This window comes from Balaenoptera borealis (assembly GCF_965194805.1).
Source record: "Balaenoptera borealis genome assembly, chromosome: 8".
Taxonomy (NCBI): domain Eukaryota; kingdom Metazoa; phylum Chordata; class Mammalia; order Artiodactyla; family Balaenopteridae; genus Balaenoptera; species Balaenoptera borealis.
Genome location: NC_138865.1, coordinates 8104266 through 8123489, shown reverse-complemented (window position 1 = coordinate 8123489; position 19224 = coordinate 8104266). Strand labels below are relative to the sequence as shown.

General features: G+C 35.9%; 1 protein-coding gene and 1 long non-coding RNA gene across 5 annotated transcripts in view; one reads left to right on the top strand and one right to left on the bottom strand.

The window, feature by feature from the left end:
- The window catches only part of LOC309633705, a 184917-nt gene extending 173854 nt beyond the window's left edge, over positions 1 to 11063 (top strand). The window contains exon 2 of the long non-coding RNA XR_014247672.1: positions 10206 to 11063. This is a non-coding gene — a long non-coding RNA (uncharacterized lncRNA). The remainder of the gene's footprint in view (positions 1 to 10205) is intronic.
- The window catches only part of LOC309633696 (uncharacterized protein), a gene marked incomplete at its 5' end in the record, with an annotated part of 126207 nt that overhangs the window by 34435 nt on the left and 72548 nt on the right, over positions 1 to 19224 (bottom strand). The gene's annotated exons all lie outside the window — the stretch shown is intronic.

The window sequence follows — 19224 nt, the reverse complement described above, 5'->3', positions numbered from 1 at the left end:
AAATTTACGAGAGAATGAAGTCATTCATTCAGTACCTCTGATACAGGTTTATCCTATACCTCAGGACAACACAGATTAATTATTTCTTATTCTTTAACATGGCTCAGATCTTCCCTCTCCAGAGCTGGTACAATAAGTTATTATAGGTAGTATTTTTGTGTAATTCACCATCTTAACAAAAAACAGTAAAAGACTGGTTTCTCCATTAATATTTATTCTCAGATGGCATGAAATGCTAATTTTTGTTTTCTTGAATAAAACGACTTCGGCCTTCACTCAGTCCTTATCATCTAGTGGCCCAGAAGAGACCTTCTGAAACTTTAGGGCTAGGTTTTAGAAAGTCTGAACTTCTAATCTGAATTCCCTTTAAAATAAACTAATGTCCTATTTTTGGACTACAGTGCAGAACTGTAGTTTCTGCTTAATTAATGGAAAATAACGGGGCTCACTGCAGACGCTGCATTGTCGTGCAAGATACTTCACGATGAGAGCTTACTGTCTTCTAGGGCCATTCTGTTTATCTGTGAGTATACAGATTAAAGATATTTGTGATTTGTAATAAAAACAAGTTGTGCAACACTGCCTGTGTCTGTCTGCCCAAGACATTTGCTTCACTTTTTCAAATGCATGTATTTTTGGAGAGGTGGATTATTCTACACAAATACACCCTGAGTTTTGCTTTTTAGAATCCTTATAGATCTATTATCATCTACACTGAAAGTGTTGTACTTGCACAACTTAGTTATTTTAAAAAATAAATTAAAAAAAAAGTATGTATTTCTTCAGTAGCCATGTATTTGAATTGTGACTCTTGATATATTTGAATGTGACTCTTGGATTTAAGTGCACTATTATTCATGTCTTACACAATAAAACTGCACTGTATAGCAAATGTGTCTGTAATGTATGCTTTGCTAAAACCTCAGTGCTGTAATGTACAGGTTTCTGTATGATGAACCTGTCAGCATATAGGGGAAATCCTGAACTTCTGTTAAGTCTGCATAACATTTTAATATTATTTGTAATGTTCCCTTAAGTGGTAAGTTCACTTATGTCCTAAGACTGGAATCATTTATCTTGAGTTGGCTGCTCTGTCAAGCTTGGTTTACTGAATCAAGAAACAAACGTGTCGAACATGGTACTGTTCTCTTAGTGTATAAGATTTATGTGTCATGTTCTCCCTCTGCCTCAGAGGACTGTTGCACAGATGCTAGTGTTAAATATCTATAGACAATGGTAATAAACTTTGAATACATTCAAATGCAGTAAATTAAATCTACAGGCTGACTTTTTCAAATATTTGTGAAGGCTTTGGCAGTGTCTTGATTAAAATTGCTATATATATATTTGGACCTTATATTTTGAAAAAATTCAGCATCTGCAAAAAAGTTGCAAAATAGTACAGTGATATTCCTTAAATATTCAATCTAGGTGAACAGTATAACATTTTTTCACATTTGCTTTAACACCCTTGAGTGTATGTATGATTGCTATTATTTTGCTGAAACATTTGAGGGTAAGCTGTAGACATCATGACCTTTCCACCTAAACACTTTCCACCTATATCTCCCAAGAATTAGGAGTATATATTACACATACTATTTATTCAATATGTATTGATATGAATAAATCAATGAAGGAAAAGGCAAAGCTCTTCCTTCGGGTAGAATGCCAACTATGAAATGTAGAAAGAATGATGACATTAGAAAATCACTGTTTAGTCACTAGTAATAACTGATCTAGGGAATCATTGTCAGTGGATGCTAAAACTAGCAGGTGAAAGTTTGTGAGCAAAAGCATATAGTCTCAAAGTATCTTTCCATAAAATACTTACCAGTTACAAAGAGGAAAACAGTGTAACTTTACAGTGAAGGAACCTGGTAGATACCACCTAATCCAAACATAATTAACGTCACTAGTAATGGAATAAGTCAACATCATGTGCCTTCTGATAGGATCCACTGAGAACACAGCATCACTTTTATGGCATTTTTTGCAAAAAACAAAAAGCACAACCTGAATCTAATTATGAGGAAGCATCAGGCAACCTTTAAATTAAGGGACATTCTACCAAACAAGTCTGTATTCTTGTAAATTATGGAGCTTATAGAGGAAAAGGAAAGACTGAAAACGTATTTGTAAGTTTAAAATTATTTTTAAAAAATTTAAAAGCACAAAGTGAACAGAAAATAGACAGTATTTATGCAAAGCTATAAAATTAAAATGAGGATAAAAATATTTCAGCTGATGAAAATTATCCCCCAATAAATGAAACATTAAGCAAAATAAAACTAACACACATTCCAAAAGGAATAAATACCTTTAAACAAAATTTCTGTATATGATATGGAAAAAAACCTCAAATGAGAAATCAGGAAACTCACAACAGAAATAACCAAAAATGAAACAGGAAGGTAGAAAACAAGAGTTAAATGAACTCAGGAAAGAATTTGAGGAATAAAGACAGAGTCATCTTGAAGGTGAAATTACTCAAGGGAGAATAGGTTCAACTGAAGATTTATTTAAAAACGTTGAAGAAAAGCATGAAAGGCCAAGAGTGAAAATAAAAATAGTAAGCAAAAAGGATGAGAGAGAAAGCGATGGACATAGAGGACACTCAGAGAAGAGCCAATATATGAATAACTGTAGTCCCTGAAGAAGAAAAACAAAATAATGGAACAGGACAAATATTTAAACCTATAATCCAAGAACTGTTTCCAGAAATAAAGTCTGAGTAGACTTGGATCCAGATTGGTCAGTTTCAAGACATATCCTAGCAAAACCATTAGACTTTAAATATGAAGAGGGGGTAAAAATCCCCAGGGCCTCTAGGCAAAGAGAGTCATTTAAAATCGGGTTGCAGCAGATGAAGGAGCAAGGTAAAACCCACCAGACCAAACAAATGAAGAGGAAATAGGCAGTCAACGTGAAAAAGAATTCAGAGTAATGACAGTAAAGATGATCCAAAATCTTGGAAATAGAATGGAGAAAATACAAGAAATGTTTAACAAGGACCTAGAAGAACTAAAGAGCAAACAAACAATGATGACAACACAATAAATGAAATTAAAAATTCTCTAGAAGGAATCAATAGCAGAATAACTGAGGCAGAAGAATGGATAAGTGACCTGGAAGATAAAATAGTGGAAATAACTACCACAGAGCAGGATAAAGAAAAAAGAATGAAAAGAATTGAGGACAGTCTCAGAGGCCTCTGGGACAACATGAAACGCACCATCATTCCAATTATAGGGATCCCAGAAGAAGAAAAGAAAAAGAAAGGGTCTGAGAAAATATTTGAAGAGATTATAGTTGAAAACTTCCCTAACATGGGAAAGGAAACAGTCAATCAAATCCAGGAAGCATAGAGAGTCCCATAGAGGATAAATCCAAGGAGAAACAAAACAAGACACATATTAAACTATCAAAAATTAAATATAAAGAAAGAATATTAAAAGCAGCAAGAGAAAAGCAACAAATAACATACAAGGGAATCCCCATAAGCTTAACAGCTGATCTTTCAGCAGAAACTCTGCAAGCCAGAAGGGAATGGCAGGACATAATTTAAAGTGATGAAAGGGAAAAACCTACAACCAAGATTACTCTGCCCAGCAAGGATCTCATTCAGACTTGACAGAGAAATAAAAACCTTTACAGACAAGCAAAAGTTAAGAGAATTCAGCAACACCAAGCTAGCTTTACAACAAACGCTAAAGGAACTTCTCTAGGCAGGAAACACAAGAGAAGGAAAAGACCTACAAAAACCCAAAACAATTAAGAAAACGGTAATAGGAACATACATATCAATAATTACCTTAAATGTAAATGGGTTAAATGCTCCAACCAAAAGACATAGACTGCCTGAATGAATACAAAAATAAGACCTGTATATATGCTGTCTACAAGAGACCCACTACAGACCTAGGGACACATACAGACTGAAAGTGAGGGGATGGAAAAAGATTCCATGCAATGGAAATCAAAAGAAAGCTGGAGTAGCAATTCTCATATCAGACAAAATAGACTTTAAAATAAAGACTATTACAAGAGACAAAGAAGGACACTACATAATGATCAAGGGGTCAATCCAAGAAGAAGATATAACAATTATAAATATTTATGCACCCAACATAGGAGCACCTCAATACATAAGGCAAATAGTAACAGCCATAAAAGGGGAAATCGACAGTAACACAATCATAGTAGGGGACTTTAACACCCCACTTTCACCAATGGACAGATCATCGAAACTGAAAATAAATAAGGAAACCCAAGCTTTAAATGACACATTAAACAAGATGGACTTAATTGATATTTATAGGACATTCCATTCAAAAACAACAGAAAGCACTTTCTTCTCAAGTGCTCATGGAACATTCTCCAGGACAGACTGTATCTTGGGTTACAAATCAAGCCTTGGTAAATTTAAGAAAATTGAAATCGTATCATGTATCTTTTCTGACCACAACGCTCTGAGACTAAATATCAATTACAGGGAAAAAAGTGTAAAAAATACAAACACATGGAGGCTAAACAATACACTACTAAATAACTAAGAGATCACTGAAGAAATCAAAGGGAAATCAAAAATACCTAGAAACAAATGACAAGGAAAACACGATGACCCAAAACCTATGGGATGCAGCAAAAGCAGTTCTAAGAGGGAAGTTTATAGCAATACAATCCTACCTCAAGGAACAAGAAAAATCTCAAACAACCTAACCTTACACCTAAAGCAATTAGAGAAAGAAGAACAATAAAACCCCAAAGTTAGCAGAAGGAAAGAAATCATAAAGATCAGAGCAGAAATAAATGAGAAAGAAGGAAACAATAGCAAAGATCAATAAAACTAAAAGCTGGTTCTTTTAGAAGATAAACAAAATTGATAAACCACTAGCCAGACTCATCAAGAAAAAAAGGGAGATGACTAAAATCAACAGAATTAGCAATGAAAAAGGAGAAGTAACAACTGACAATGGAGAAATACAAAGAATCATGAGGGATTACTACGAGCAACTATATGCCTATAAAATGGACAACCTGGAAGAAATGGACAAATTCTTAGAAAAGCACAACCTTCCGAGACTGAAACAGGAAGAAATAGAAAATATTAACTGACCAATCACAAGCACTGAAATGGAAACTGATTAAAAATCTTCCAACAAACAAAAGCCCAGGACCGGATGGCTTCACAGGCAAATTCTATCAAACATTTAGAGAATAGCTAACACCTATCCTTCTCAAACTTTTCCAAAATATAGCAGAGGAACACTCCCAAATTCATTCTACAAGGCCACCATCACCCTGATACCAAAACCAGACAAAGATGTCACACAAAAAAACTACAGGCCAATTTCACTGATGAACATAGATGCAAAAATCCTCAACAAAATATTAGCAAACAGAATCCAACAGCACATTAAAAGGATCATACAACATGATCAAGTAGGCTTTATCCCAGGATTGCAAGGATTCCTCAATATATGCAAATCAATCAATGAGATATGCCATATTAACAAAGTGAAGGAAAAAAAACACATGATAATCTCAATAGATGCAGATAAAGCTTTTGATAAAATTCAACACCCATGTACGATAAAAACTCTCCAGAAAGTAAGCATAGAGGGAACTTACCTCAACATAATAAAGGCCATATATGACAAAGCCACAGCCAACATTGTTCTCAATGGTGAAAAACTGAAACCATTTCCTCTAAAATCAGGAACAAGACAAGGTTGCCCACTCTCACCACTATTATTCAACATAGTTTTGGAAGTTTTAAGCCACAGAAATCAGAGAAGAAAAAGAAATAAAAGGAATCCAAATCAGAAAAGAAGTAAAACTGTCACTGTTTGCAGATGACATGATACTATACATAGAGAATCCTAAAGAAGCTACCAGAAAACTACTAGAGCTAATCAATGAATCTGGTAAAGTAGCGGGATACAAAATTAATGTACAGAAATCTCTTGCATTCCTATACACTAATGATGAAAAATCTGAAAGAGAAATTAAGGAAACAGTCCCATTTACCATTGCAACACAAAGAGTAAAATACCTAGGAATAAACCTACCAAGGGAGACAAAAGACCTGTTTGCTGAAAACCATAAGACACTGATGAAAGAAATTAAAGATGATACCAACAGATGGAAAGATATACCATGTTCTTGGATTGGAAGAATCAACATTGTGAAAAGGACTATACTACCCAAAGAAATCTACATATTCAATGCAATCCCTATGAAACTACCAATGGCATTTTTCACAGACTAGAGCAAAAAATTTCACAATTTGTATGGACACACAAAAAACCCCAAATAGCCAAAGCAATCCTGAGAAAGAAAAACAGAGCTGGAGGAATCAGGCTCCCTGACTTCAGACTATACTACAAAGCTACAGTAATCAAGACAGTATGCTACTGGCACAAAAACAGAAACATAGGTCAATGGAACAGGATAGAAAGCCCAGAGGTAAACTCACGTACATATGGTCACCTTATCTTTGATAAAGGAGGCAAAAATATACAGCAGAGAAAAGACAGCCTCTTCAGTAAGTGGTGCTGGGAAAACTAGACAGCTACATGTAAAAGAATGAAATTAGAACACTAACTAACACCATACACAAAAATAAACTCAAATTGGATTAAAGACCTAAATGTAAGCCCAGACACTATAAAACTCTTAGTGGAAACATAGGAAGAACACTCTTTGACATAAACGACAGCAAGATCCTTCCTTTCTGACCCACCTCCTAGAGAAAGGGAAATAAAAACAAAAATAAACAAATGGAACCTAATGAAACTTAAAAGCTTTTGCACAGCAAAGGAAACCATAAACAAGATATAAAGACAACCCTCAGGATGGGAGAAAATATTTGCAAACGAAGCAACTGACAAAGGATTAATCTCCAAAATATACTAGCAGCTCGTGCAGCTCAATATCAATAAACAAACAACCCAATCCAAAAATGGGCAGAAGATCTAAATAGACATTTCTCCAAAGGAGATATACAGATTGCCAACAAACACATGAAAGGATGCTCAACATCACTCATCATTAGAGAAATGCAAATCAAAATTACAATGAGGTTTCACCTCACACTGGTCAAAATGGCCATCATCAAAAAATCCACAAACAATAAATGCTGGAGAGGGTTTGGAGAAAAGGGAACCCTCTTGCACTGTTGGTGGGAATGTAAATTGATATAGTCACTATGGAGGTTCCTTAAAAAACTAAAAATAGGGCTTCCCTGGTGGCACAGTGGTTGAGAATCTGCCTGCTAATGCAGGGGAAATGGGTTTGAGCCCTGGTCTGGGAAGATCCCACATGCTGCAGAGCAGCTAGGCCCATGAGCCACAATTACCGAGCCTGCGTGTCTGGAGCCTGTGCTCCGCAACAAGAGAGGCTGCGATAGTGAGAGGCCCGCACACCGTGATGAAGAGTGGCCCCCGCTTGCCACAACTAGAGAAAGCCCTCACACAGAAACGAAGACCCAACACAGACATAAATAAATAAATAAATAATTTAAAAAACAAAAAACAAAAAAAACTAAAAATAGAACTATCATATGACCCAGCAATCCCACTACTGGGCATATACCCTAAGAAAACCATAATTCAAAAAGAGTCATGTACCACAAGGTTCACTGCAGCACTCTTTAAATAGCTAGGACATGGAAGCAACCTAAGTGTCCATTGACAGGTGAATGGATAAAGAAGATGTGGCACATATATACAGTGGAATATTACTTTGCCATAAAAAGAAATGAAATGGAGTTATTTGTAGTGAGGTGGATGGACACAGAGTCTGTCATACAGAGTGAAGTAAGTCAGAAAGAGAAAAACACCATATGCTAATGCATATATATGGAATCTAAAAAAAAAAAAGGTTCTGATGAACCTAGGGGCAGGACAGGAATAAAGATGCAGACATAGAGAATGGACTTGTGGACATGGGGAAGGGGAAGGGGAAGGGGAAGGGTAAGCTAGGATGAAGTGAGAGTAGAACTGACATACATACACTACCAAATGTAAAAGAGCTAGTGGGAAGCAGCTGCATCACATGGGGAGATCAGCTCAGTGCTTTGTGACCACCTAGAGGGGTGGGATAGGGAGGGTGGGAAGGAGACACAAGAGGGAGGGCATATAGGGACATATGTATACACATAGCTGATTCACTTTGTTATACAGCAGAAACTAACACAATATTGTAAAGCAATTATACTCAAATAAAGATGTTAAAAAAAAACCATCGGGTTGCCATTAGAATTCTCAACAACAACATACAAAGTAAGACAAGGAGAACAGCATTTTCAAGAAATGGAAAGAAAAAGCATAACCCCAAGGATTTTATATTCAGCTAACCTGTACTTTTAGAAGCAAAGCTATTGAAAAAGTTTTTAAGCATGCGAGGACTCAGGGAATATGGCAGTTAAGAGTGCTTCCTGAGAAATCCGTGGAAGAATGAGTTTTATCCAAGTAAGAGATGATGGAAAACTATAGACTACAGCTGTAAATATATTGTAACTGTAGATCCAAGACTATGACAAAGGTAGAGACAGTGATGGCAGAATATGTAGAATTTATGTACTTTGACAATGTAGAAACTGCAATTTTTTTAAATAAGAGAAAAAAACGGAGAAAGAATAAGCTCATTGATTGTCATTTAAATAATAGTAGTCAAAGATATTTAAACCTAACAAATCAAATTGTAAAAAGTTAGGATAAAGGTATCTATGGCCACCTGTATAAACAGTATTATGGTGCTATCTCTCGGAAAAAATTCCAATCTTTTCATACCCAAGGAAATACGAACTCCAAAGGAACAAAATAAATAAATACAGTAAATATAACAATGCACACAGTAAATATAAGTAAACAATATGACAATTAAAATCAAACATTAGACATATCAATAAATGAGTGGGCTTGATTCATCTATTAATATTTAAAGAAAAGATATTCAAGTTGACTTATAAAGCAAAACCCAACTTGGCTGCATACAACAGACAGATTTAAAACAAAGTGACTCAGAAATGTTAAGAAACAGGAATGGTGTACCAGTCAGGATTCAATATATTACAAAGCCACAGTAATCAAAACAGTGTAGTGCTTGCATAAACACAGACATAAAGAACAGATGAAACAGAAGAGAGAGAACAGAAGAGAGAGAACAATGGAACAGAAGAGAGAGTCCAAAAATAAACCCTTGTGTATGTTTTCAAATGATCTTCAAGAAGGGTGCCAAGAACACATAATGGGGAAAGGACAGTCTCTTCAAAAAGTCGTCCTAGGAAACTAGATACCCACATGACAAAGAATGAAGTTGGACAATTACCTTATATCATATACAAAAAAATCAATTCAGAAAGGATTAAAGATTTTAACATAAGACCTAAAACAATAAAACTCCTAGAAGAAAACATGGGAAAAGCTTGATGACGTTAGATTTGGCAATGATTTCTTGAATATGACACCAAAAGCACAGGCAACAAAAGCAAAAATACACAAATTGGACTAGAAACTTCTACACATCAAAGGAAATAATCAAAAGAGTTAATTGACAATATACATGGGAGAAAATACTTGCAAATCATATATTTAAAAAGGGATTAAGAGCCAGAATATATAAAGAACTCCTACAATTCAAAAACGAACAAAAAACCAATCATGAGATTAAAATATGGGCAAGGGACCTGAATAGATATTTCTCCAAAGAAGATGTACAAATGGCTAACAAGGCTGTTACGATACTCAACATTTGTTTTTGTTTTGGCTGCTAACAAGGCTGAAATGATACTCAACATCACTAGTCATTAGAGAAATACAAATCAAAACCACAATGAGATATCATCTCATACCCATTATGATGGCCATTGTAGGAAAAACAAAAAATAACAAGTATTGAGGATGTGGAGAAACTGGAACCCTTATGTCCAACTGCTGGGGAAGTAAAATGGTGGGGCCACTATGGAAAACAGTATGACAGTTCCTCAAGAATTTAAAATTAAAAAAAAAAATTACAAATAGGGCTTCCCTGGTGGCGCAGTGGTTGAGAATCTGCCTGCCAATGCAGGGGGACACGGGTTCGAGCCCTGGTCTGGGAAGATCCCACATGCCGTGGAGCAACTAAGTCCGTGAGCCACAACTACTGAGCCTACGCATCTGGAGCCTGTGCGCCACAACAAGAGAGGCCGTGATAGTGAGAGGCCCGCGCATCGCGATGAAGAGTGGCCCCCGCTTGCCACAACTGGAGAAAGCCCTCGCACAGAAACGAAGACCCAACACAGCCAAAAATAAATAATAAATAAAAATTTAAAAAAAAATTACAAATAAAATTACCTTATGATTGAGCAATCCTACTTCTGGGTATATACACAAATTGAAAACAAGATCTCTAAGACATATTTGCACACCCATGTTCATTGCAGCAATATTCGTAATAACCAAGAGGTGGAAACAACACGAATATCCAGCAGTAGATGAATGAATAAAGAAAATGTGCTCTATCCATAAAATGGAATATTATTTAGTCTTTAAAAAGAAGGAAATCCTGTCACTTGCTACAACACGAATGAACTTTGACATTAGGCTAAATGAAATAAACCAGTCACAAAAAGACAAATACTGTATGATTTCACTTACATAAGGTATCTAAAGTAGTCACATTTGTAGCAATAGAAAGTAGAATGGTGGTTGCCAGAGGCTGGGGGAGGGGGAAATATATTGTTGTGAATATACTTAACAATACTGAACAGTACAGTTAAAAATGATTAAGATAATAAATTTTTATAATAAAGTAATACTGTGAATTTAATAAACCAATTTATGATTTTTAAATATTTTTAAACTACTGTAATGTTCAGGAAAAAGTAAACCATTGAAAAAGCATATAGGGTGACATCAGCAAATTGATAGAGTAGGCAGATCCAACCTCTTATGCCCACACAGAAACATCAAGAAACAAACTGCAAAACCAAGTTTGTCAGAACTCTGGAAAACAGTCAAAGATTTACAGCAACCAAGAACATGCTGAATTAAAAAAAAAAAAAAAAAAAAAGGCAAGTTGAAAACTTTAGGAAATATTTGTGGCATTTTTACTTGCTGTTGTCCCACCCCCTTTCCAGCATAGGGCAGTCTTGAAACAGTGCTAGCCTGTGTTATGGGCACCTCCTGTCTGGTTCTGAGGGAGGAGAGCAGACTCTAGTCACAAAGTATTGCTTATGTCTGTTGTAACCTGTCTAAGGGATACCTGAAGGACTTACAGAAGGCATTCATCTCTGTTTTACCTAACTCAGAACTCAGGCTGGAAAAGTAGTTGGCTTTGACTGAAAATACTGCAAGGAGAACTAACAACCCACAAACACCTGGGGGAAAATGTTACAGTCAAAATATATAACAGTCAGGATACCTAAAGCATGGGAGGAAAAGCTGGGGGACATTCTTTGGGAGATTAAGACATTCAAAAAACTCATGTAGGCCTTCCCTGGTGGCGCAGTGGTTAAGTATCTGCCTGCCAATGCAGGGGACACGGGTTCGAGCCCTGTTCCGGGAAGGTCCCACATGCCATGGAGCAACTAAGCCCGTGCACCACAACTACTGAGCCTGTGCTCTAGAGCCCACAAGCCACAACTACTGAAGCCCATGTGCCTAGAGCCCGCGCTCCACAACAAGAGAAGCCACCACAATGAGAAGCACGCACACCGCAAAAGAAGAGTAGCCCCCGCTCGCTGCAACTAAAGAAAGCCCGCGCACAGCAACAAAGACCCAAAGCAGCCAAAACAAAAACAAAAACAAAAACATATATACGGGGTAATTTAGGTAATCTAGGCTATGTGCATGCCTAGATTAAGACACGTATTTAGAAAAGTGCTGAGGAGACCCCAAATTTTCACTTCACAGTTATCCCTAGGTTCAGGGCAAGAATGGTATTGAAGGAGGGCCCCAACATAGAACTGGATCTGCAAAGATTGGAAGAGGTTTTTTTTCTTTTTGGTTTGCTTGTTTTTAGTTATTTTTTAAAGCTTCTGGCATTCAAAGAAATCTCTGTCAAAACATTAGGTGAACGTGAGCTAAAGGAACACAGACCTCAGTGACAACACGTGACAAGGAATACATCTTCTCAAAAACAGATTGGAAAAGTAACTAAACAAATGGACTACTACAGCCTTCAATAATTATAATAAAACAAACATAAAGCCCCTAGCAAACCCTGGAGAAAGGCAAGAATCTAATCTCCAGTGATACCACACTATAATATTCAAGTATCAAGTTTTTGATAACAACAAAAAAATCACAGGACATACAAAGAAACAGGAAGTATGACCCACTGAAAGGAACAACATTAATTGAAAGTAACTATCCCTGAGAAATTCCAGACATTGGATATACTAGAAAAAGACTAAAATAACTGTTTTTAATAGGCTTAAAGAGCTGAAGAAAAACATGGACAAAGAAATAATGGAAATCATGAAAATGTATGATCAAAATGCAAATACCAACAAAAAGAAATTATAAAAAGGAACCAAACAGAAATTTTGGAGCTGAAAAGCACAACAAGTGAAACGAAAAATTAACTAGAAGTGTTCAACAAATTATCTGATCAGGCAGAGGAAAGAATCTGCAAAGATGAAGACAAGAAAATTTAAATTATCCAGTCTGAGGAACAGAAAGAAAAAGAATGAAGAAAAGTGAATAGGCCCAAGAGACCTGAGACACCATCAAGTGGACCAACATATAGATTATGGGAGTCAAACAGAAAGGAGAAGAAAGATTATAGGAAAAATTAAGGGCTGAAAACTTCCCAAATTTGAAGAAAGACAATGTATCTACAAATCCAAAAAACTTAAAAACATCCAAGTACTTTAAATTCAGAGAGATCTTCACTGAAAGACACTATATTCAAACTACTGAAAGTCACAATGAGGGAATCTTAAAAGCAGTGAGAAAATCAACACATGCAAGGAACCCTCAATGAGATTATCAACTGATCTCTCATCAGAATCCAGGGAGGCCAGAAGGCAGTGGGATGATACATTTGTAATGCTGAAAGAAAAAAACTTGTCAACTGAGATTTGTATATTCAGAAAAACTGTGATCCAAAAATTATGATATACCCAGATTAAAAAAAAAACTCAGGGAGCTTGTTACCACTAGACCTGGTCTACAAGAAATAGTGAAGGAAGACATTCATGGTGAAATGAAAGAACGTTAGACAATAACTTAAATCCATATGAAGAAATAAATATCTTTGTTAAGTGTAAAAAATGGGCAAATACAAAAATCAATATTATTGTAATTTTGGTTTGTATCTCCACTTTTTATTTTCTACAGGATTTAAAAAACAAAGGTATAAAAATAATTATAAAGCTATATTATTGGGAATACAGTGTATAAAGATATAATTTGTGACATCAGTAAAGGATGGGGGATAGAACTGCATAGGAGTAGAGTTTTTGTATGCTATTTAAGTTAATATCAATTCAAATTAGAATGTTATAACGTTGGGTTGCTCTATGTAATGCACACAGTAACCACAAAGAAAATATCTGTAGAAAAGGAAATGAGGATATGCAAAGGAAATCAAAAGGTGTCACTCCAAATTATGAACTAAACACAATAGAAAGCAGTAATGGAGGAAATGAGGGACAAAAACCTACAAGACATACAGAAAACAAATTGGAAAATGGCAGAAGTCCTATCAGTAATTACTTTATATACAAAGAGATTAAAATTTCCAATGAAAGGCAGGTAATGGCAGAAAAAAGAAACATATTTTTAATTCTGAAATTTCAAAGAAAAGAAATTTAAAAACCCATGATGCCTTGGGTACACAAGATTGGTTCAACATTTGAAAGTTAACGTAATTCATGACATCAACAGGCTGAAGAAGAAAAATCACATAATTATATTAGTAGATTCAGAAAAAGTATTTGACAAAAATGAACTCTGATTCATGATAAAAACTCTCAACAAACTTAGACAAGAACAAACATCTACTAAAAGCCTACAGCTAACATCACACTTGTTGGTGAAACACTGGAAGGTTTCCCACAAAGATCAGGAACAAGACAGGGATGTCCCCACAAACCACTACTTTTCAACATCATATTAGGAGTCCTAGCTAATGCAGTAAGGTAAGAAAATGAAATAAGAGGCATACAGACTAAGAAGAAAGAAATAAAACTGTCTTAGTTTGCAGCTGACATGATAATCCATGCAGAACATAAGAACTGACAGCAACAAAAAAATCTGGAACTTATGATTATTATAGCAAGGTTGCAAGAGACAAGGTTGATATACAAAAGTCAATCATTTTCCTACATACCACCAATGTACAAGTGGAATTTGAAATTAAAAATCATAATACCGGTTCTCTCATGCCATTTTGGACTTGCTCAACACAGCTCTGCTCGTCCTGGAGAGCTCAATTATGATATCTCAGAGCCTTTGAAATATGTGTGCACACACACATATAAATAAATATATATGTCAACATAGTTTAAGAAACACTGTTAAAGAAGGAATAGTGCTCCAGAGGGCAGAGAGCAGAAGCAAGAAGAACTACAATCCTGCAGCATGTGGAACAAAAACCACATTCACAGAAAGACAGACAAGATGAAAAGGCAGAGGGCTATATACCAGATGAAGGAACAAGATAAAACCCCAGAAAAACAACTAAATGAAGTGGAGATAGGCAACCTTCCAGAAAAAGAATTCAGAATAATGATAGTGTAGATGATCCAGGACCTCGGAAAAACAATGGAGGCAAAGATCGAGAAGATGTAAGAAATGTTTAACAAAGACCTAGAAGAATTAAAGAACAAACAGAGATGAACAATACAGTAACTGAAAACTACACTAGAAGGAATCAATAGCAGAATAACTGAGGAAGAAGAACGGATAAGTGACCTGGAAGACAGAATGGTGGAATTCACTGCTGCAGAACAGAATAAAGAAAAAAGAATGAAAAGAAATGAAGACAGCCTAAGAGACCTCTGGGACAACATTAAATGCAACAACATTCGCATTATAGGGGTCCCAGAAGGAGAAGAGAGAGAGAAAGGACCTGAGAAAATATTTGAAGAGATTATAGTTGATAACTTCCCTAACATGGGAAAGGAAATAGCCACCCAAGTCCAGGAAGCGCAGCGAGTTCCATACAGGATAAACCCAAGGAGAAACACGCCGAGACACATAGTAATCAAATTGGCAAAAATTAAAGGCAAAGAAAAATTACTGAAAGCAGCAAGGGAAAAACGAAAAATAACATACAAGGAAACTCCCATAAGGTTAACAGCTGATTTCTCAGCAGAAACTCTACAAGCCAGAAGGGAGTGGCATGATACACTTAAAGAAATGAAAGGGAAGAACCTACAACCAAGATTACTCTACCCAGCAAGGATCTCATTCAGATTCGATGGAGAAATCAAAGGCTTTACAGACAAGCAAAAGCTAAGAGAATTCAGCACCACCAAACCAGCTCTACAACAAATGCTAAAGGAACTTCTCTAAGTGGGAAACACAAGAGAAGAAAAGGATCTACAAAAACGAACCCAAAACAATTAAGAAAATGGTCATAGGAACATACATATCGATAATTACCTTAAACATGAATGGATTAAATGCTCCAACCAAAAGACACAGGCTTGCTGAATGGATATAAAAACAAGACCCATATATATGCTGTCTACAAGAGACCCACTTCAGACCTAGGGACACATACAGACTGAAAGTGCAGGGATGGAAAAAGATATTCCATGCAAATGGAAATCAAAAGAAAGCTGGAATAGCTATACTCATATCAGATAAAATAGACTGTAAAATAAAGAATGTTACAAGAGACAAGGAAGGACACTACATAATGATCAAAGGATCAATCCAAGAAGAAGATATAACAATTATAAATCTATATGCACCCAAGATAGGAGCACCTCAATACATAAGGCAACTGCTAACAGCTATAAAAGAGGAAATCGACAGTAACACAATAATAGTGGGGGACTTTAACACCTCACTTACACCAATGGACAGATCATCCAAAATGAAAATAAATAAGGAAACAGAAGCTTTAAATGACACAATGGACCAGATGGATTTAATTGATATTTATAGGACATTCCACCCAAAAACAGCAGATCACACTTTCTTCTCAAGTGCGCACAGAACATTCTCCAGGATAGATCACATCTTGGGTCACAAATCAAGCCTCAGTAAATTTAAGAAAATTGAAATCATATCAAGCATCTTTTCTGACTACAACACTATGAGATTAGAAATGAATTACAGGGAAAAAAACGTAAAAAACACAAACACAGGGAGGCTAAACAATATGTTACTAAATAACCAAGAGACCACTGGAGAAATCAAAGAGGAAATCAAAAAATACCTAGAGACAAAAGACAATGAAAACACGACGACCCAAAACCTATGGGATGCAGCAAAAGCAGTTCTAAGAGGGAAGTTTATAGCTATACAAGCCTATCTCAAGAAACAAGAAAAATCTCAAGTGAACAATCTAACCTTACACCTAAAGTAACTAGAGAAAGAAGAACAAACAAAACCCAAAGTTAGCAGAAGGAAAGAAATCATAAAGATCAGAGCAGAAATAAATGAAATAGAAACAAAGAAAACAATAGCAAAGATCAATAAAACTAAAAGCTGGTTCTTTTACAAGATAAACAAAATTGATAAACCATTAACCAGACGCATCAAGAAAAAGAGGGAGAGGACTCAAATCAATAAAATGAGAAATGAAAAAGGAGAAGTTACAACAGACACTGCAGAAATACAAAGCATCCTAAGAGACTACTACTACAAGCAACTCTATGCCAATAAAATGGACAACCTGGAAGAAATGGACAAATTATTAGAAAGGTATAACCTTCCAAGACTGAACCAGGAAGAAATAGAAAATATGAACAGACCAATCACAAGTAATGAAATTGAAACTGTGATTAAAAATCTTCCAACAAACAAAAGTCCAGGACCAGATGGCTTCACAGGTGAATTCTATCAAACATTTAGAGAAGAGCTAACATCCATCCTTCTCAAACTCTTCCAAAAAGTTGCAGAAGAAGGAAACTCCCAAATTCTTTCTATGAGGCCACCATCACCCTGATACCAAAACCAGACAAAGATAGTACAAAAAAAGAAAATTACAGACCAATATCACTGATGAATACAGATGCAAAAACCCTCAACAAAATACTAGCAAACAGAATCCAACAACACACTGAAAGGATCATACACCACGATCAAGTGGGGTTTGTTCCAGGAATGCAAGGATTCTTCAACATACGCAAATCAATCAATGTGATACACCATTTTAACAAACTGAAGGAGAAAAACCATATGATCATCTCAATAGATGCAGAAAAAGCTTTTGACAAAATTCAACACCCATTTATGATAAAAACTCTCCAGAAAGTGGGCATAGAGGGAACCTACCTCAACATAATAAAGGCCATATACGACAAACCCAGAGCAAACATCATTCTCAAGTGTGAAAAACTGAAAGCATTTCCTCTAAGATGAGTAACGAGACAAGGATGTCCACTGTCACCACTATAATTCAACATAGTTTTGGAAGTCCGAGCCACGGCAATCAGAGAAGAAAAAGAAATAAAAGGAATACAAATTGGAAAAGAGTAAGTAAAACTGTCACTGTTTGCAGATGACATGATACTATACATAGAGAATCTTAAAAATGCCACCAGAAAACTACTAAACCTAATCAATGAATTTGGTAAAATTGCAGGATACAAAATTAATGCACAGAAATCTCTTGCATTCCTATACACTAATGATGACAAATCTGAAAGAGAAATTAAGGAAATACTCCCATTTACCACTGCAACAAAAAGAATAAAATACCTAGGAATAAACCTACCTAGGGTGACAAAAGCCCTCCCTGTATGCAGAAAACTATAAGACACTGATGAAAGAAATTAAAGATGATACCAACAAATGGAGATATACACCATGTTCTTGGATTGGAAGAATCGATATTGTGAAAATGAGTATACTCCCCAAAGCAATCTACAGATTCAATGCAATCCCTATCAAATTACCAATGGCATTTTTTACGGAGCTAGAACAAATCATCTTAAAATTTGTATGGAGACACAAAAGACCCCGAATAGCCAAAGCAGTCTTGAGGGAAAAAAAAGGAGCTGGAGGAATCAGACTCCCTGACTTCAGACTATACTACAAAGCTACAGTAATCAAGACAATATGGTACTGGCACAAAAACAGAAACATAGATCAATGGAACAAGATACAAAGCCCAGAGATAAACCCACGCACCTATGGTCAACTAATCTATAACAAAGGAGGCAAAGATATACAATGGAGAAAAGACAGTCTCTTCAATGAGTGGTGCTGGGAAAACTGGACAGCTACATGTAAAAGAATGAAATTAGAGCACTCCCTAACACCATACACAAAAATAAACTCAAAATGGATTCGCGAACTAAATGTAAGACTGGACACTATAAAACTCGTAGAGGAAAACACAGGAAGAACACTCTTTGACATAAATCACAGCAAGATCTTTTTTGATCCACCTTCTAGAGTAATGGAAATAAAAACAAAAATAAACAAATGGGACCTAATGAAACTTCAAAGCTTTTGCACAGCAAAGGAAACCATAAACAAGACGAAAAGACAACCCTCAGAATGGGAGAAAATATTTGCAAACGAATCAATGGACAAAGGATTAATCTCCCAAATATATAAACAGCTCATGCAGCTCAATATTAAAGAAACAAACAACCCAATCCAAAAGTGGGCAGAAGACCTAAATAGACATTTCTCCAAAGAAGACATACAGATGGCCAAGAAGCACATGAAAAGCTGCTCAACATCTCTATTAGAGAAATGCAAATCAAAACTACAATGAGGTATCACCTCACACCAGTTAGAATGGGCATCATCAGAAAATCTACAAACAACAAATGCTGGAGAGGGTGTGGAGAAAAGGGAACCCTCTTGCGGTGGTGGTGGGAATGTAAACTGATACAGCCACTATGGAGAACAGTATGGAGGTTCCTTAAAAAACTAAAAATAGAATTACCATATGATCTAGCAATCCCACTACTGGGCATATATGCAGAGAAAACCATAATTCAAAAAGACACATGCACCCGAATGTTCATTGCAGCACTATTTACAATAGCCAGGTCATGGAAGCAACCTAAATGCCCATCGACAGATGAATGGATAA